We start from the raw sequence: 14,574 nt of genomic DNA on the forward strand, positions 1-14,574 counted from the left end.
GAATCACTCCCATTTTTAACAGGTCTTCTACACAATGTAAGAACGCCTGTCTTTTTATGTGGTCTGAAGACAACTGCGACTTGTGGAACCTCCCCCTTGGGGGAAGTCCCTTGAATTCCAGAAGATAACCCTGGGAGACTATTTCTAGCGCCCAAGGATCCAGAACATCTCTTGCCCAAGCCTGAGCGAAGAGAGAGAGTCTGCCCCCCCCCAGATCCGGTCCCGGATCGGGGGCCAATATTTCATGCTGTCTTGGTAGCAGTGGCAGGTTTCTTGGCCTGCTTTCCCTTGTTCCAGCCTTGCATTGGTCTCCAAGCTGGCTTGGCCTGAGAAGTATTACCCTCTTGCTTAGAGGACGTAGCACCTTGGGCTGGTCCGTTTTTACGAAAGGGACGAAAATTAGGTCTATTTTTTGCCTTGAAGGGCCGATCCTGAGGAAGGGCGTGGCCCTTACCCCCAGTGATATCAGATATAATCTCTTTCAAGTCAGGACCAAACAGCGTTTTCCCCTTGAAAGGAATGTTTAGTAGCTTGTTCTTGGAAGACGCATCAGCCGACCAAGATTTCAACCAAAGCGCTCTGCGCGCCACAATAGCAAACCCAGAGTTCTTAGCCGCTAACTTAGCCAATTGCAAAGAGGCGTCTAGAGTGAAAGAATTAGCCAATTTGAGAGCATTGATTCTGTCCATAATCTCCTCATAAGGAGGAGAGTCACTATCGAGCACCTTAAGCAGTTCATCAAACCAGAAATATGCGGCTGTAGTGACAGGGACAATGCATGAAATGGGTTGTAGAAGGTAACCCTGCTGAACAAACATCTTTTTAAGCAAACCTTCTAATTTTTTATCCATAGGATCTTTGAAAGCACAACTATCCTCTATGGGAATAGTGGTGCGTTTGTTTAAAGTAGAAACCGCTCCCTCGACCTTGGGGACTGACTGCCATAAGTCCTTTCTGGGGTCGACCATAGGAAACAATTTTTTAAATATGGGGGGAGGGACGAAAGGAATACCGGGCCTTTCCCATTCTTTATTAACAATGTCCGCCACCCGCTTGGGTATAGGAAAAGCTTCTGGGAGCCCCGGCACCTCTAGGAACTTGTCCATTTTACATAGTTTCTCTGGGATGACTAAATTTTCACAATCATCCAGAGTGGATAATACCTCCTTAAGCAAAATGCGGAGATGTTCCAATTTAAATTTAAATGTAATCACATCAGATTCAGCCTGCTGAGAAATGTTCCCTAAATCAGTAATTTCTCCCTCAGACAAAACCTCCCTGGCCCCCTCAAATTGGGTTAGGGGCCCTTCAGAGATATTAATATCAGCGTCGTCATGCTCTTCAGTAACTAAAACAGAGCATCCACGCTTACGCTGACAAGGGTTCATTTTGGCTAAAATGTTTTTGACAGAATTATCCATTACAGCCGTTAATTGTTGCATAGTAAGGAGTATTGGCGCGCTAGATGTACTAGGGGCCTCCTGAGTGGGCAAGACTCGTGTAGACGAAGGAGGGAATGATGCAGTACCATGCTTACTCCCCTCACTTGAGGAATCATCTTGGGCATCATTGTCATTATCACATAAATCACATTTATTTAAATGAATAGGAATTCTGGCTTCCCCACATTCAGAACACAGTCTATCTGGTAGTTCAGACATGTTAAACAGGCATAAACTTGATCAGAAAGTACAAAAAACGTTTTAAAATAAAACCGTTACTGTCACTTTAAATTTTAAACTGAACACACTTTATTACTGCAATTGCGAAAAAACATGAAGGAATTGTTCAAAATTCACCAAATTTTCACCACAGCGTCTTAAAGCCTTGAAAATATTGCACACCAATTTTGGAAGCTTTAACCCTTAAAATAACGGAACCGGAGCCGTTTTAAGCTTTAAACCCCTTTACAGTCCCTGGTATCTGCTTTGCTGAGACCCAACCAAACCCAAAGGGGAATACGATACCAAATGACGCCCTCAGAAGTCTTTTATGAGTATCAGAGCTCCTCTCACATGCGACTGCATGCCATGCCTCTCAAAAACAAGTGCGCAACACCGGCGCGAAAATGAGACTCTGCCTATGCTTTGGGAAAGCCCCTAAAGAATAAGGTGTCTAAAACAGTGCCTGCCGATATTATTAAATCAAAATACCCAGAATAAATGATTCCTCAAGGCTAAATAAGTGTTAATATCAATCGATTTAGCCCAAAAAAAGTCTACAGTTTAAATAAGCCCTTGTGAAGCCCTTATTTACGATCGTAATAAACATGGCTTACCGGATCCCATAGGGAAAATGACAGCTTCCAGCATTACCTCGTCTTGTTAGAATGTGTCATACCTCAAGCAGCAAGAGACTGCAAACTGTTCCCCCAACTGAAGTTAATTGCTCTCAACAGTCCTGTGTGGAACAGCCATGGATTTTAGTTACGGTTGCTAAAATCATTTTCCTCATACAAACAGAATTCTTCATCTCTTTTCTGTTTCTGAGTAAATAGTACGTACCAGCACTATTTGAAAATAACAAACTCTTGATTGAATAATGAAAAACTACAGTTAAACACTAAAAAACTCTAAGCCATCTCCGTGGAGATGTTGCCTGTACAACGGCAAAGAGAATGACTGGGGTAGGCGGAGCCTAGGAGGGATCATGTGACCAGCTTTGCTGGGCTCTTTGCCATTTCCTGTTGGGGAAGAGAATATCCCACAAGTAAGGATGACGCCGTGGACCGGACACACCTATGTTGGAGAAAATTACCTAATACTATATATGAAAATTTCATTTAACTACAATATACATATTGCCTATTAACTTTCACTGACATTTAATTAGTCATTTCATAAACATTTTACAAAAAAAAATTTTCATAGGAAATTAAAAAGATTTTTTTATATATATGTGCAGACAATTGAGAACAATTAAAAACAAGGGAAGGGCCTAGAACTACAGCAAAGGTACTTAATATTTGATAAGGCTAAAGATACTTAGAGGAACAGTCAAGTCACAGGAATAATTCAGAAAAAATTCAGAAAAAATTCAGAAAAAAATTCAGAAAAAAATTCAGAAAAAAATTCAGAAAAAAATTCAGAAAAAAATTCAGAAAAAAATTCAGAAAAAAATTCAGAAAAAAATTCAGAAAAAAATTCAGAAAAAAATTCAGAAAAAATTCAGAAAAAAATTCAGAAAAAAATCAGAAAAAATTCAGAAAAAATAGCTTAGATCAAATTCTCTGTTAAGCCCCTTAGGGTGCATACTATCTAATTTATGCACCCACCACATCTCTCTTTGTTTTAATAGACGCTCCCTATTCATGCCTCTTCTATTTGGGGGGATATGGTCTATTATTTGCCACCTAAGCTGGCTGATGTGGTGTCCTTTCTCCAAGAAATGGTTGGAGACAGGGGCATCCCTGTTGTTGCATCTAATATTGGACCTATGCTGACCAATGCGGTCTTTCACCTTGTGGGTGGTCTCACCTATATAGATGCAAGAACAGGGACACTTGATCAAGTATACCACGTGAGTGGTCTCACAGGTATAGTACCCCTTAATGGAAAACTTTTTTCCGCTTTGGGGATGATGGAAGAATGCTCCTTTTATTACCGAATGGCAGCTCATACAGCCAAGGCAGGGGAAAGTTCCCGTATTTTTCTTGCCAATTAGCTGTTGTCTGGTTTGTCTGGTAGGGCCTATGTCAGTCCTCACAAGGAGATCCCTCAGGCTTTTTACTCTCTTGTGAGCCATGATGGGAGGCTCCTGGAGCTGAACTATATTGGAATTGCATTCCTTTAGGATGTACCAATTCTTACGGATTAGCCTAGCAACTTTGTCACTAAGAGGATTGTACTGGCTGACAAACACAAGCCTGTTTTCTTTAGATGTTCTTTCTTTCTTTTTATCCAAAGAGGCTATAGTGTCATCAGGGAGTTTTTTGGGGTATCCTCTATCAATAAACTTTTTGGACATTTCTTTAAATCTTACCCTCCTTGTCTCTCCATCATCCACAATCCTATTAACCCTCAACAGTTGGCTCCTGGGGAGTGAATTTACCAATGGCCTAGGGTGAAAGCTGTTAAATTGCAGTATACTGTTTCTGTCTGTCTCTTTTCTATACAGGTCAAATTCAAGATGGTGGCCCTTCTTAAGAACTAACGTATCGAGGAAGGACACAGATTCCTCACTGATACTCACTGTAAAGAAAAGATCCCTTACTTCAGAATTTAAATCCTGTACAAAGTGCATGAGGGACTCAACGTCGCCCCACCATACGCCAAAAATATCGTCTATATATCTCCACCATACGGCTCCAAATTGTTTAAATAACTGGTTTTTATAGACTACATTCTCCTCAAACTCACACATGAAGAGATTGGCGTATGATGGGGCGACGTTAGAGCCCATGGCAGTCCCCCTCACCTGGACATACCAGCTGTCCTGAAAGATAAAATAATTCCAAAATAGGACAATACGTAATAGATCTTCCAAAAATGATACTTCAATCTCATTGTACCTCCTGTTCACCATCAATGTTTTTCTTATAATGGATATACCTGTTTCATGTTTTATAGATGTATATAAACTACGTACATCCATGGTGAACAGGAGGTACTTGTCACTAGGAAAAACCAAATCCCTTGCCTTCTGCAAAAAACTGTTAGTGTCCTGTATGTAACTTGACATTCTAGTGACCTCAGGCTGCAAGATTTTATCCAAAAATTTGGAAATGTTTGTAAATACTGACTCCACTGAGGAAACAATAGGTCTCCCCGGGGGTCTCTGTTTGTCCTTATGGACTTTGGGGACAGTATAAAACACAGGTGTCCTAGGGTTCACAGCACACAGATACTCAGATAGCTTTTTATCAATAATGCCTTGACTAAGGGCTCTCTGTACAACTGTATTTATCTCCTTCTGTATGTTACCTAGAGGATTTCCCTGTAGTGGCTTATATGTATTTGTATCACTCAACTGAGAGAGGGCTTCATTCACATAGTATGTTTTATCTAGCAAAACCATTGCTCCACCCTTATCAGCCCCCTTAAAAATGATGTTTTTATTGCCCTTCAATTCCTTTAGTATCATATTTTCACCTTTAGTAAAATTAGTCAAATTGACACGCTCATTTTTATGCCACATAAAAGTATGTTTTTTATTTTTATATTCATCACGTAACTTTTTAACCCCTTGTTGTATTATGTTAACAAATGTACTGACACTATTATTATTAACATTGGGGTTAAATGAACTTTTTTTAATAAGACCCAACTTCTTTAAAGACAATTCCGGAGTCTGGGCTTGGCTGTCTGCCAAGTAATGTTCATTGCTAAACCAGACTTTAAGTTTGATATTGCGGTATAGTCTTTGCAAATCTTTTTCCAGCTCGAAAAAGTCTGTGTCACGAAAGGGGCAAAAGGAAAGTCCTCTATTAAGCATCATGGTCTCTTTTTCATTTAATGCATAGTCTGACGTATTTATTACAATATCATTATCTCCCCCCGCCAATGCGGGGCATGTATGGCTGTCTTTACTAATAGGTATAGAATTGCTTACTTCTTTGGTGCTTTCTTCCGGTTGGATCTGCGGATCGAGTTTCCCCTTGTAGCGGCGGTGTTTCTTGCCGCCCCGGTGGATCCGCTGCTGCACTCGCTGTTGCTCGATCCTAAAGGAGATGAACCAGGGGACGAGCCATCTGACGTATTGGACACGTCATCATGTTGTTCCCTCCTTGTCGGCCTGTATCTACGTCTGCCCCTGGGTCCTGATGCTCCCCGGTTGCCATAGTTACCGGATCTCCAGCGGTATACTCGACCCAGGCGGTAGTCCTCTTCGTCACTGAATGAATTCCAGGAGATGGAGAAAAGGATCGCTACGGTGATTGCAGAAGAACAGAAAGTCATAAAAGAAACAAAAAGGGCAAAGTTCATCCGTGACGAAGAGGACTACCGCCTGGGTCGAGTATACCGCTGGAGATCCGGTAACTATGGCAACCGGGGAGCATCAGGACCCAGGGGCAGACGTAGATACAGGCCGACAAGGAGGGAACAACATGATGACGTGTCCAATACGTCAGATGGCTCGTCCCCTGGTTCATCCCCTTTAGGATCGAGCAACAGCGAGTGCAGCAGCGGATCCACCGGGGCGGCAAGAAACACCGCCGCTACAAGGGGAAACTCGATCCGCAGATCCAACCGGAAGAAAGCACCAAAGAAGTAAGCAATTCTATACCTATTAGTAAAGACAGCCATACATGCCCCGCATTGGCGGGGGGAGATAATGATATTGTAATAAATACGTCAGACTATGCATTAAATGAAAAAGAGACCATGATGCTTAATAGAGGACTTTCCTTTTGCCCCTTTCGTGACACAGACTTTTTCGAGCTGGAAAAAGATTTGCAAAGACTATACCGCAATATCAAACTTAAAGTCTGGTTTAGCAATGAACATTACTTGGCAGACAGCCAAGCCCAGACTCCGGAATTGTCTTTAAAGAAGTTGGGACTTATTAAAAAAAGTTCATTTAACCCCAATGTTAATAATAATAGTGTCAGTACATTTGTTAACATAATACAACAAGGGGTTAAAAAGTTACGTGATGAATATAAAAATAAAAAACATACTTTTATGTGGCATAAAAATGAGCGTGTCAATTTGACTAATTTTACTAAAGGTGAAAATATGATACTAAAGGAATTGAAGGGCAATAAAAACATCATTTTTAAGGGGGCTGATAAGGGTGGAGCAATGGTTTTGCTAGATAAAACATACTATGTGAATGAAGCCCTCTCTCAGTTGAGTGATACAAATACATATAAGCCACTACAGGGAAATCCTCTAGGTAACATACAGAAGGAGATAAATACAGTTGTACAGAGAGCCCTTAGTCAAGGCATTATTGATAAAAAGCTATCTGAGTATCTGTGTGCTGTGAACCCTAGGACACCTGTGTTTTATACTGTCCCCAAAGTCCATAAGGACAAACAGAGACCCCCGGGGAGACCTATTGTTTCCTCAGTGGAGTCAGTATTTACAAACATTTCCAAATTTTTGGATAAAATCTTGCAGCCTGAGGTCACTAGAATGTCAAGTTACATACAGGACACTAACAGTTTTTTGCAGAAGGCAAGGGATTTGGTTTTTCCTAGTGACAAGTACCTCCTGTTCACCATGGATGTACGTAGTTTATATACATCTATAAAACATGAAACAGGTATATCCATTATAAGAAAAACATTGATGGTGAACAGGAGGTACAATGAGATTGAAGTATCATTTTTGGAAGATCTATTACGTATTGTCCTATATTGGAATTATTTTATCTTTCAGGACAGCTGGTATGTCCAGGTGAGGGGGACTGCCATGGGCTCTAACGTCGCCCCATCATACGCCAATCTCTTCATGTGTGAGTTTGAGGAGAATGTTGTCTATAAAAACCAGTTATTTAAACAATTTGGAGCCGTATGGTGGAGATATATAGACGATATTTTTGGCGTATGGTGGGGCGACGTTGAGTCCCTCATGCACTTTGTACAGGATTTAAATTCTGAAGTAAGGGATCTTTTCTTTACAGTGAGTATCAGTGAGGAATCTGTGTCCTTCCTCGATACGTTAGTTCTTAAGAAGGGCCACCATCTTGAATTTGACCTGTATAGAAAAGAGACAGACAGAAACAGTATACTGCAATTTAACAGCTTTCACCCTAGGCCATTGGTAAATTCACTCCCCAGGAGCCAACTGTTGAGGGTTAATAGGATTGTGGATGATGGAGAGACAAGGAGGGTAAGATTTAAAGAAATGTCCAAAAAGTTTATTGATAGAGGATACCCCAAAAAACTCCTTGATGACACTATAGCCTCTTTGGATAAAAAGAAAGAAAGAACATCTAAAGAAAACAGGCTTGTGTTTGTCAGCCAGTACAATCCTCTTAGTGACAAAGTTGCTAGGCTAATCCGTAAGAATTGGTACATCCTAAAGGAATGCAATTCCAATATAGTTCAGCTCCAGGAGCCTCCCAAGAGAGTAAAAAGCCTGAGGGATCTCCTTGTGAGGACTGACATAGGCCCTACCAGACAAACCAGACAACAGCTAATTGGCAAGAAAAATACGGGAACTTTCCCCTGCCTTGGCTGTATGAGCTGCCATTCGGTAATAAAAGGAGCATTCTTCCATCATCCCCAAAGCGGAAAAAAGTTTTCCATTAATGGGTACTATACCTGTGAGACCACTCACGTGGTATACTTGATCAAGTGTCCCTGTTCTTGCATCTATATAGGTGAGACCACCCGCAAGGTGAAAGACCGCATTGGTCAGCATAGGTCCAATATTAGATGCAACAACAGGGATGCCCCTGTCTCCAACCATTTCTTGGAGAAAGGACACCACATCAGCCAGCTTAGGTGGCAAATAATAGACCATATCCCCCCAAATAGAAGAGGCATGAATAGGGAGCGTCTATTAAAACAAAGAGAGATGTGGTGGGTGCATAAATTAGATAGTATGCACCCTAAGGGGCTTAACAGAGAATTTGATCTAAGCTGTTTTTTCTGAATTTTTTCTGAATTTTTTCTGAATTTTTTCTGAATTATTCCTGTGACTTGACTGTTCCTCTAAGTATCTTTAGCCTTATCAAATATTAAGTACCTTTGCTGTAGTTCTAGGCCCTTCCCTTGTTTTTAATTGTTCTCAATTGTCTGCACATATATATAAAAAAATCTTTTTAATTTCCTATGAAAAATTTTTTTTGTAAAATGTTTATGAAATGACTAATTAAATGTCAGTGAAAGTTAATAGGCAATATGTATATTGTAGTTAAATGAAATTTTCATATATAGTATTAGGTCATTTTTTTAGTGAAATTCTATGTATTCTTTAGGACTTAGTAATATATTCAAATTAAATGATTCAATTTGTACATAAGTTTTGTACATGTATGTATATTATCTGGCCACTAGTGGGAGCCCTCTCCACACAACAATTTGAGAGGGCGCCAAAATTTGGGTATTTAAAGATGCAATATGGCCATTGTATTAATATCAAGCATGAATAAGGTGCTGTGACACCGAAACGTCGCTATTTGTGTCTGAATAAAGTTGGTTTGACAAAGTGCTGGAGACCTTGCTTATCTTTTCTATGTGTCTGGGGCTTGGCAGCGCCCTTGGTCTACCGTGCACACTCCACACTCCCAGGTGCTGTTCCCCTCTCAGAATATTTATTGGACGGAGTTTCTCCTCCTGAGTCCACGATCCCTGTGCCTTCAGGGAATTCCAGACTGCACCCCAACCTAGAAGGCTGGCATCTGTTGTTACAATTGTCCAATCTGGCCTGCGAAAGGTCATACCCTTGGACAGGTGTACCCAAGACAACCACCAGAGAAGAGAATCTCTGGTCTCTTGATCCAGATTTAGCAGAGGGGACAAATCCGTGTAATCCCCATTCCACTGACTCAGCATGCATAATTGCAGCGGTCTGAGATGAAGGCGCGCAAATGGCACTATGTCCATTGCCGCTACCATTAAGCCGATTACCTCCATACACTGAGCTACCGAAGGGCGCGGAATGGAGTGAAGAACACGACAAGCATTTAGAAGTTTTGATAACCTGGACTCCGTCAGGTAAATTTTCATTTCTACAGAATCTATAAGAGTCCCTAAGAAGGAGACTCTTGTGAGTGGGGATAGAGAACTCTTTTCCTCGTTCACTTTCCACCCGTGCGACCTCAGAAATGCCAGAACTACCTCTGTATGAGACTTGGCAACTTGAAAGCTTGACGCCTGTATCAGGATGTCGTCCAGATACGGAGCCACCGCTATGCCTCGCGGTCTTAGAACCGCCAGAAGTGAGCCCAGAACCTTTGTAAAGATTCTCGGGGCTGTAGCCAACCCGAAGGGAAGAGCTACAAATTGGTAATGCCCGTCTAGAAAGGCAAACCTTAGAAACCGATGATGATCTTTGTGAATCGGTATGTGAAGGTAGGCATCCTTTAAGTCCACTGTGGTCATGTACTGACCTTCTTGGATCATGGGTAGGATGGTCCGAATAGTTTCCATTTTGAAAGATGGAACTCTGAGGAATTTGTTTAAGATCTTTAGATACAAAATTGGTCTGAAGGTTCCCTCTTTTTTGGGAACCACAAACAGATTCGAATAAAAACCCTGTCCTTGTTCCGTCCGCGGAACTGGATGGATCACTCCCATAACTAGGAGGTCTTGCACACAGCGTAGGAATGCCTCTTTCTTTATCTGATTTGCAGATAGCCTTGAAAGATGAAATCTCCCTTGTGGAGGGGAAGCTTTGAAGTCCAGAAGATATCCCTGAGATATGATCTCCAACGCCCAGGGATCCCGAACATCTCTTGCCCACGCCTGGGCGAAGAGAGAAAGTCTGCCCCCTACTAGATCCGTCGCCGGATAGGGGGCCATTTTTTCATGCTGTCTTAGAGGCAGCAGCAGGCTTTCTGGCCTGCTTGCCTTTGTTCCAGTACTGGTTAGGTTTCCAGGCCTGCTTAGATTGAGCAAAAGTTCCCTCTTGTTTTGAAGCGGAGGAAGTTGATGCTGCACCTGCCTTGAAATTTCGAAAGGCACGAAAATTAGACTGTTTGGCCTTTGCTTTGGCCCTGTCCTGAGGAAGGGTGTAACCCTTACCTCCAGTAATGTCAGCAATAATTTCCTTCAAACCAGGCCCGAATAAGGTCTGCCCCTTGAAAGGAATGTTGAGTAATTTAGACTTCGAAGTCACGTCAGCTGACCAGGATTTAAGCCATAGCGCCCTACACGCTTGGATGGCGAATCCGGAATTCTTAGCCGTTAGTTTAGTGTTCTAAGCTTGTCAATAATTTCAGTCAATGGAGCTGTATGGATGGCCTCTTCCAGGGCCTCAAACCAGAATGCCCCCGCGGCCGTGACAGGCGCAATGCATGCAAGGGGCTGTAAAATAAAACCTTGTTGAATAAACATTTTCTTAAGGTAACCCTCCAATTTTTTATCCATTGGATCTGAAAAAGCACAACTGTCCTCAACCGGGATAGTAGTACGCTTTAAAGTAGAAACTGCTCCCTCCACCTTAGGGACCGTCTGCCATAAGTCCCGTGTAGTGGCGTCTATTGGAAACATTTTTCTAAATATAGGAGGTGGGGAAAAAGGCACACCCGGTCTATCCCACTCCTTGCTAATAATTTCTGTAAGCCTTTTAGGTATAGGAAAAACATCAGTACACACCGGTACCGCATAGTATTTATCCAGCCTACACAATTTCTCTGGTACTGCAACTGTGTTACAGTCATTCAGAGCAGCTAATACCTCCCCAAGCAACACACGGAGGTTCTCAAGCTTAAATTTAAAAATAGAAATCTCTGAATCAGGTTTCCCCGAATCAGAGATGTCACCCACAGACTGAAGCTCTCCGTCCTCATGATCTGCATATTGTGACGCAGTATCAGACATGGCCCTTACAGCATCTGCGCGCTCTGTATTTCTCCTAACCCCAGAGCAATCGCGCTTGCCTCTTAATTCAGGCAACCTGGATAATACCTCTGACAGGGTATTATTCATGATTGCAGCCATGTCCTGCAAGGTAATCGCTATGGGCGTCCCTGATGTAATTGGCGCCATATTAGCGTGCATCCCCTGAGCGGGAGGCGAAGGGTCCGACACGTGGGGAGAGTTAGTCGGCATAACTTCCCCCTTGTCAGAATCTTCTGGTGATATTTCTTTTATAGTTAAAGACTGATCTTTACTGTTTATGGTGAAATCAATACATTTAGTACACATTCTCCTATGGGGCTCCACCATGGCTTTCAAACATAATGAACAAGTAGTTTCCTCTGTGTCAGACATGTTTAAACAGACTAGCAATGAGACTAGCAAGCTTGGAAAACACTTTAAACAAGTTTACAAGCAATATAAAAAATGTTACTGCACCTTTAAGAAACAGAAATTTTGTCAAAATTTGAAATAACAGTGAAAAAAGGCAGTTACACTAACAAAATTTTTACAGTGTATGTAACAAGTTAGCAGAGCATTGCACCCACTTGCAAATGGATGATTAACCCCTTAATACCCAAAATGGAATAATAAAAGACAAAAACATTTTTTTGTTTTGTTTTGTTTTTCAAACAGTCACAACAACTGCCACAGCTCTACTGTGGCTTTTTACCTCCCTCAAAAACGACTTTGACGCCTTTTGAGCCCTCCAGAGATGTCCTGGATCATGCAGAGGGAAACTGAATGTCTCTGTCAGTATTTTTAGCTGCACAGAAAAGCACTAAAAAAGGCCCCTCCCACTCATATTACAACAGTGGAAAGCCTAAGGAAACTGTTACTAGGCAAAATTCAAGCCAGCCATGTGGAAAAAAACTAGGCCCCAATAAGTTTTATCACCAAATACATATAAAAACGATTAAACATGCCAGCAAACGTTTTATATTACATTTTTATAAGAGTATGCATCTCTATTAATAAGCCTGATACCAGTAGCTATCACTGCATTTAAGGCTTTACTTACATTAGTTCGGTATCAGCAGCATTTTCTAGCAAATTCCATCCCTAGAAAAATATTAACTGCACATACCTTATTGCAGGAAAAACTGCACGCCATTCCCTCTCTGAAGTTAGCTCACTCCTCAGAATATGTGAGAACAGCCATAGATCTTAGTTACTTCTGCTAAGATCATAGAAAACGCAGGCAGATTCTTCTTCTAAATACTGCCTGAGATAAACAGTACACTCCGGCACCATTTAAAAATAACAAACTTTTGATTGAAGAATAAACTAAGTATAAAACACCACACTCCTCTTACGACCTCCATCTTGGTTGAGGCTTGCAAGAGAATGACTGGATATGACCGTTAGGGGAGGAGCTATATAGCAGCTCTGCTGTGGGTGATCCTCTTGCAACTTCCTGTTGGGAAGGAGAATATCCCATAAGTAATGGATGATCCGTGGACTGGATACACTTAACAAGAGAAAACCTAACACTTACCCCCTGAAGATTCACTTACAGTTTTGAAGATCCGACATCCATCCTCATCGAAGCCGGGAGAAGTCCTCATCGAAGCGGCAAGAAGTCCTCAAAGAAGCCGGGAGAAGTCTTCATCCAAGCCGGGAGAAGTGGTCCTCCAGACGGGCAGAAGTCTTCATCCAGACGGCATCTTCTATCTTTATTCATCCGGCGGGGAGCGGGTCCATCTTCAAGACATCCAGCGAGGAGCATCTATTTCCAACAACGACTACCCGACGAATGAAGGTACCTTTAAGTGACATCATCCAAGATGTCATCCCTTAGATTCCGATTGGCTGATAGAATTCTATCAGCCAATCTGAATTAAAGGGACATTATACACTCATTTTTTCTTTGCATAAATCTTTTGTAGATGATCTATTTATATAGCCCATAAAGTTTTTTTGTTTTTTTAAATGTATAGTTTTGCTTGTTTTTAAATAACTTTGCTCTGATTTTCAGACTCCTAATCAAGCCCCAAAGTTTTATGAGAATACCGTCAGCTACCTTCTCCAGCTTGCTCCTGTTTGTGTAAAGGGTCTTTTTATATGCAAAAGAAGGGGGAGGGCTGTCTTATTTCCCACTTGCAGTGGGCTTTCCAACTACCTTTTCAACATAGCTAAACTGAGAGCTAAGTAAGTTTTTAAACAGTTTTATACTGGATTTTTATATCAGTATCCGTGCATCTTATTCTTTATAGTAGTGTCTATTACATGCAGTTATATGAAAATGAGTGTATACTGTCCCTTTAAGGTTGAAAAAATCCTATTGGCTGTTGCAATCAGCCAATAACTTATTACGTAGAACCACCTTATCAGATTGAAAGATAAGATAAGGGCAATCACACTGCAATACCGAGAGATCAGATACTCTCCAAGCAGAAGAAATGGCAACAAAAAAACAAAACTTTCCAAGATAACATCTCAATATCTAAAGAATACATAGGCTCAAACAGAGCCTGCTGAAGGACTTTAAGAACAAGGTTAAGACTCCAGGAAGGAGTAACAGGTTTAAACACAGGCCCGATTCTGACCAAGGCCTGACAAAAGGATTGCACATCTGGCACATCCACCAGATGCTTATGCAACAAAATAGACAAGGCAGATATTTGAACCTTCAAAGTACTCGCTGACAAATCCTTCACCAGACCTTCCTGGAGAAAGACAAAATCCTAGGAATTCTGACTCTTCTCCACGAGAAACCTCTGGATTTACAACAATACAGATATTTACGCCATATTTTATAGTAAATCTTAGATAAAATTAAGCAATCAATCTCCAAGCAGTCAGCTTCAGAGAAACAAGATTTGGATGAAGGAAGGGTCCTTGAAGCAGGTCCTTCCTTAGCGGAAATCTCCAAGGTGGGAGAGATGACACTTCCACTAGGTCTGCATACAAGATCCTGCAAGGCCACGCCGGTGCTATAAGAATCACTGATGCCCTCTCCTGCTTGATCCGAGCAATGACTCGTGGAAGAAGAGCGAACGGAGGGAACAGGTATGCTAGACTGAATTTCCACGGCACCGCCAGCGCATCTATCAGGACTGCCTGTGGATCCCTTAAACTCAAACCGTACCTCGGGA

At 41.6% G+C, this 14,574-nt stretch overlaps 1 protein-coding gene across 1 annotated transcript in view; it reads right to left on the reverse strand.

The window, feature by feature from the left end:
- Positions 1 to 12,188, reverse strand: part of MAPKAPK5 (MAPK activated protein kinase 5) — a 100,823-nt gene extending 88,635 nt beyond the window's left edge. The window contains exon 1 of the mRNA XM_053701704.1: positions 12,150 to 12,188. The gene's annotated coding sequence lies outside the window, so the exon portion shown is untranslated. The remainder of the gene's footprint in view (positions 1 to 12,149) is intronic.
- Positions 12,189 to 14,574: the final 2,386 nt, after the last annotated feature.

The sequence above is a fragment of the Bombina bombina genome, chromosome 2 (genome assembly GCF_027579735.1).
Source record: "Bombina bombina isolate aBomBom1 chromosome 2, aBomBom1.pri, whole genome shotgun sequence".
Taxonomy (NCBI): domain Eukaryota; kingdom Metazoa; phylum Chordata; class Amphibia; order Anura; family Bombinatoridae; genus Bombina; species Bombina bombina.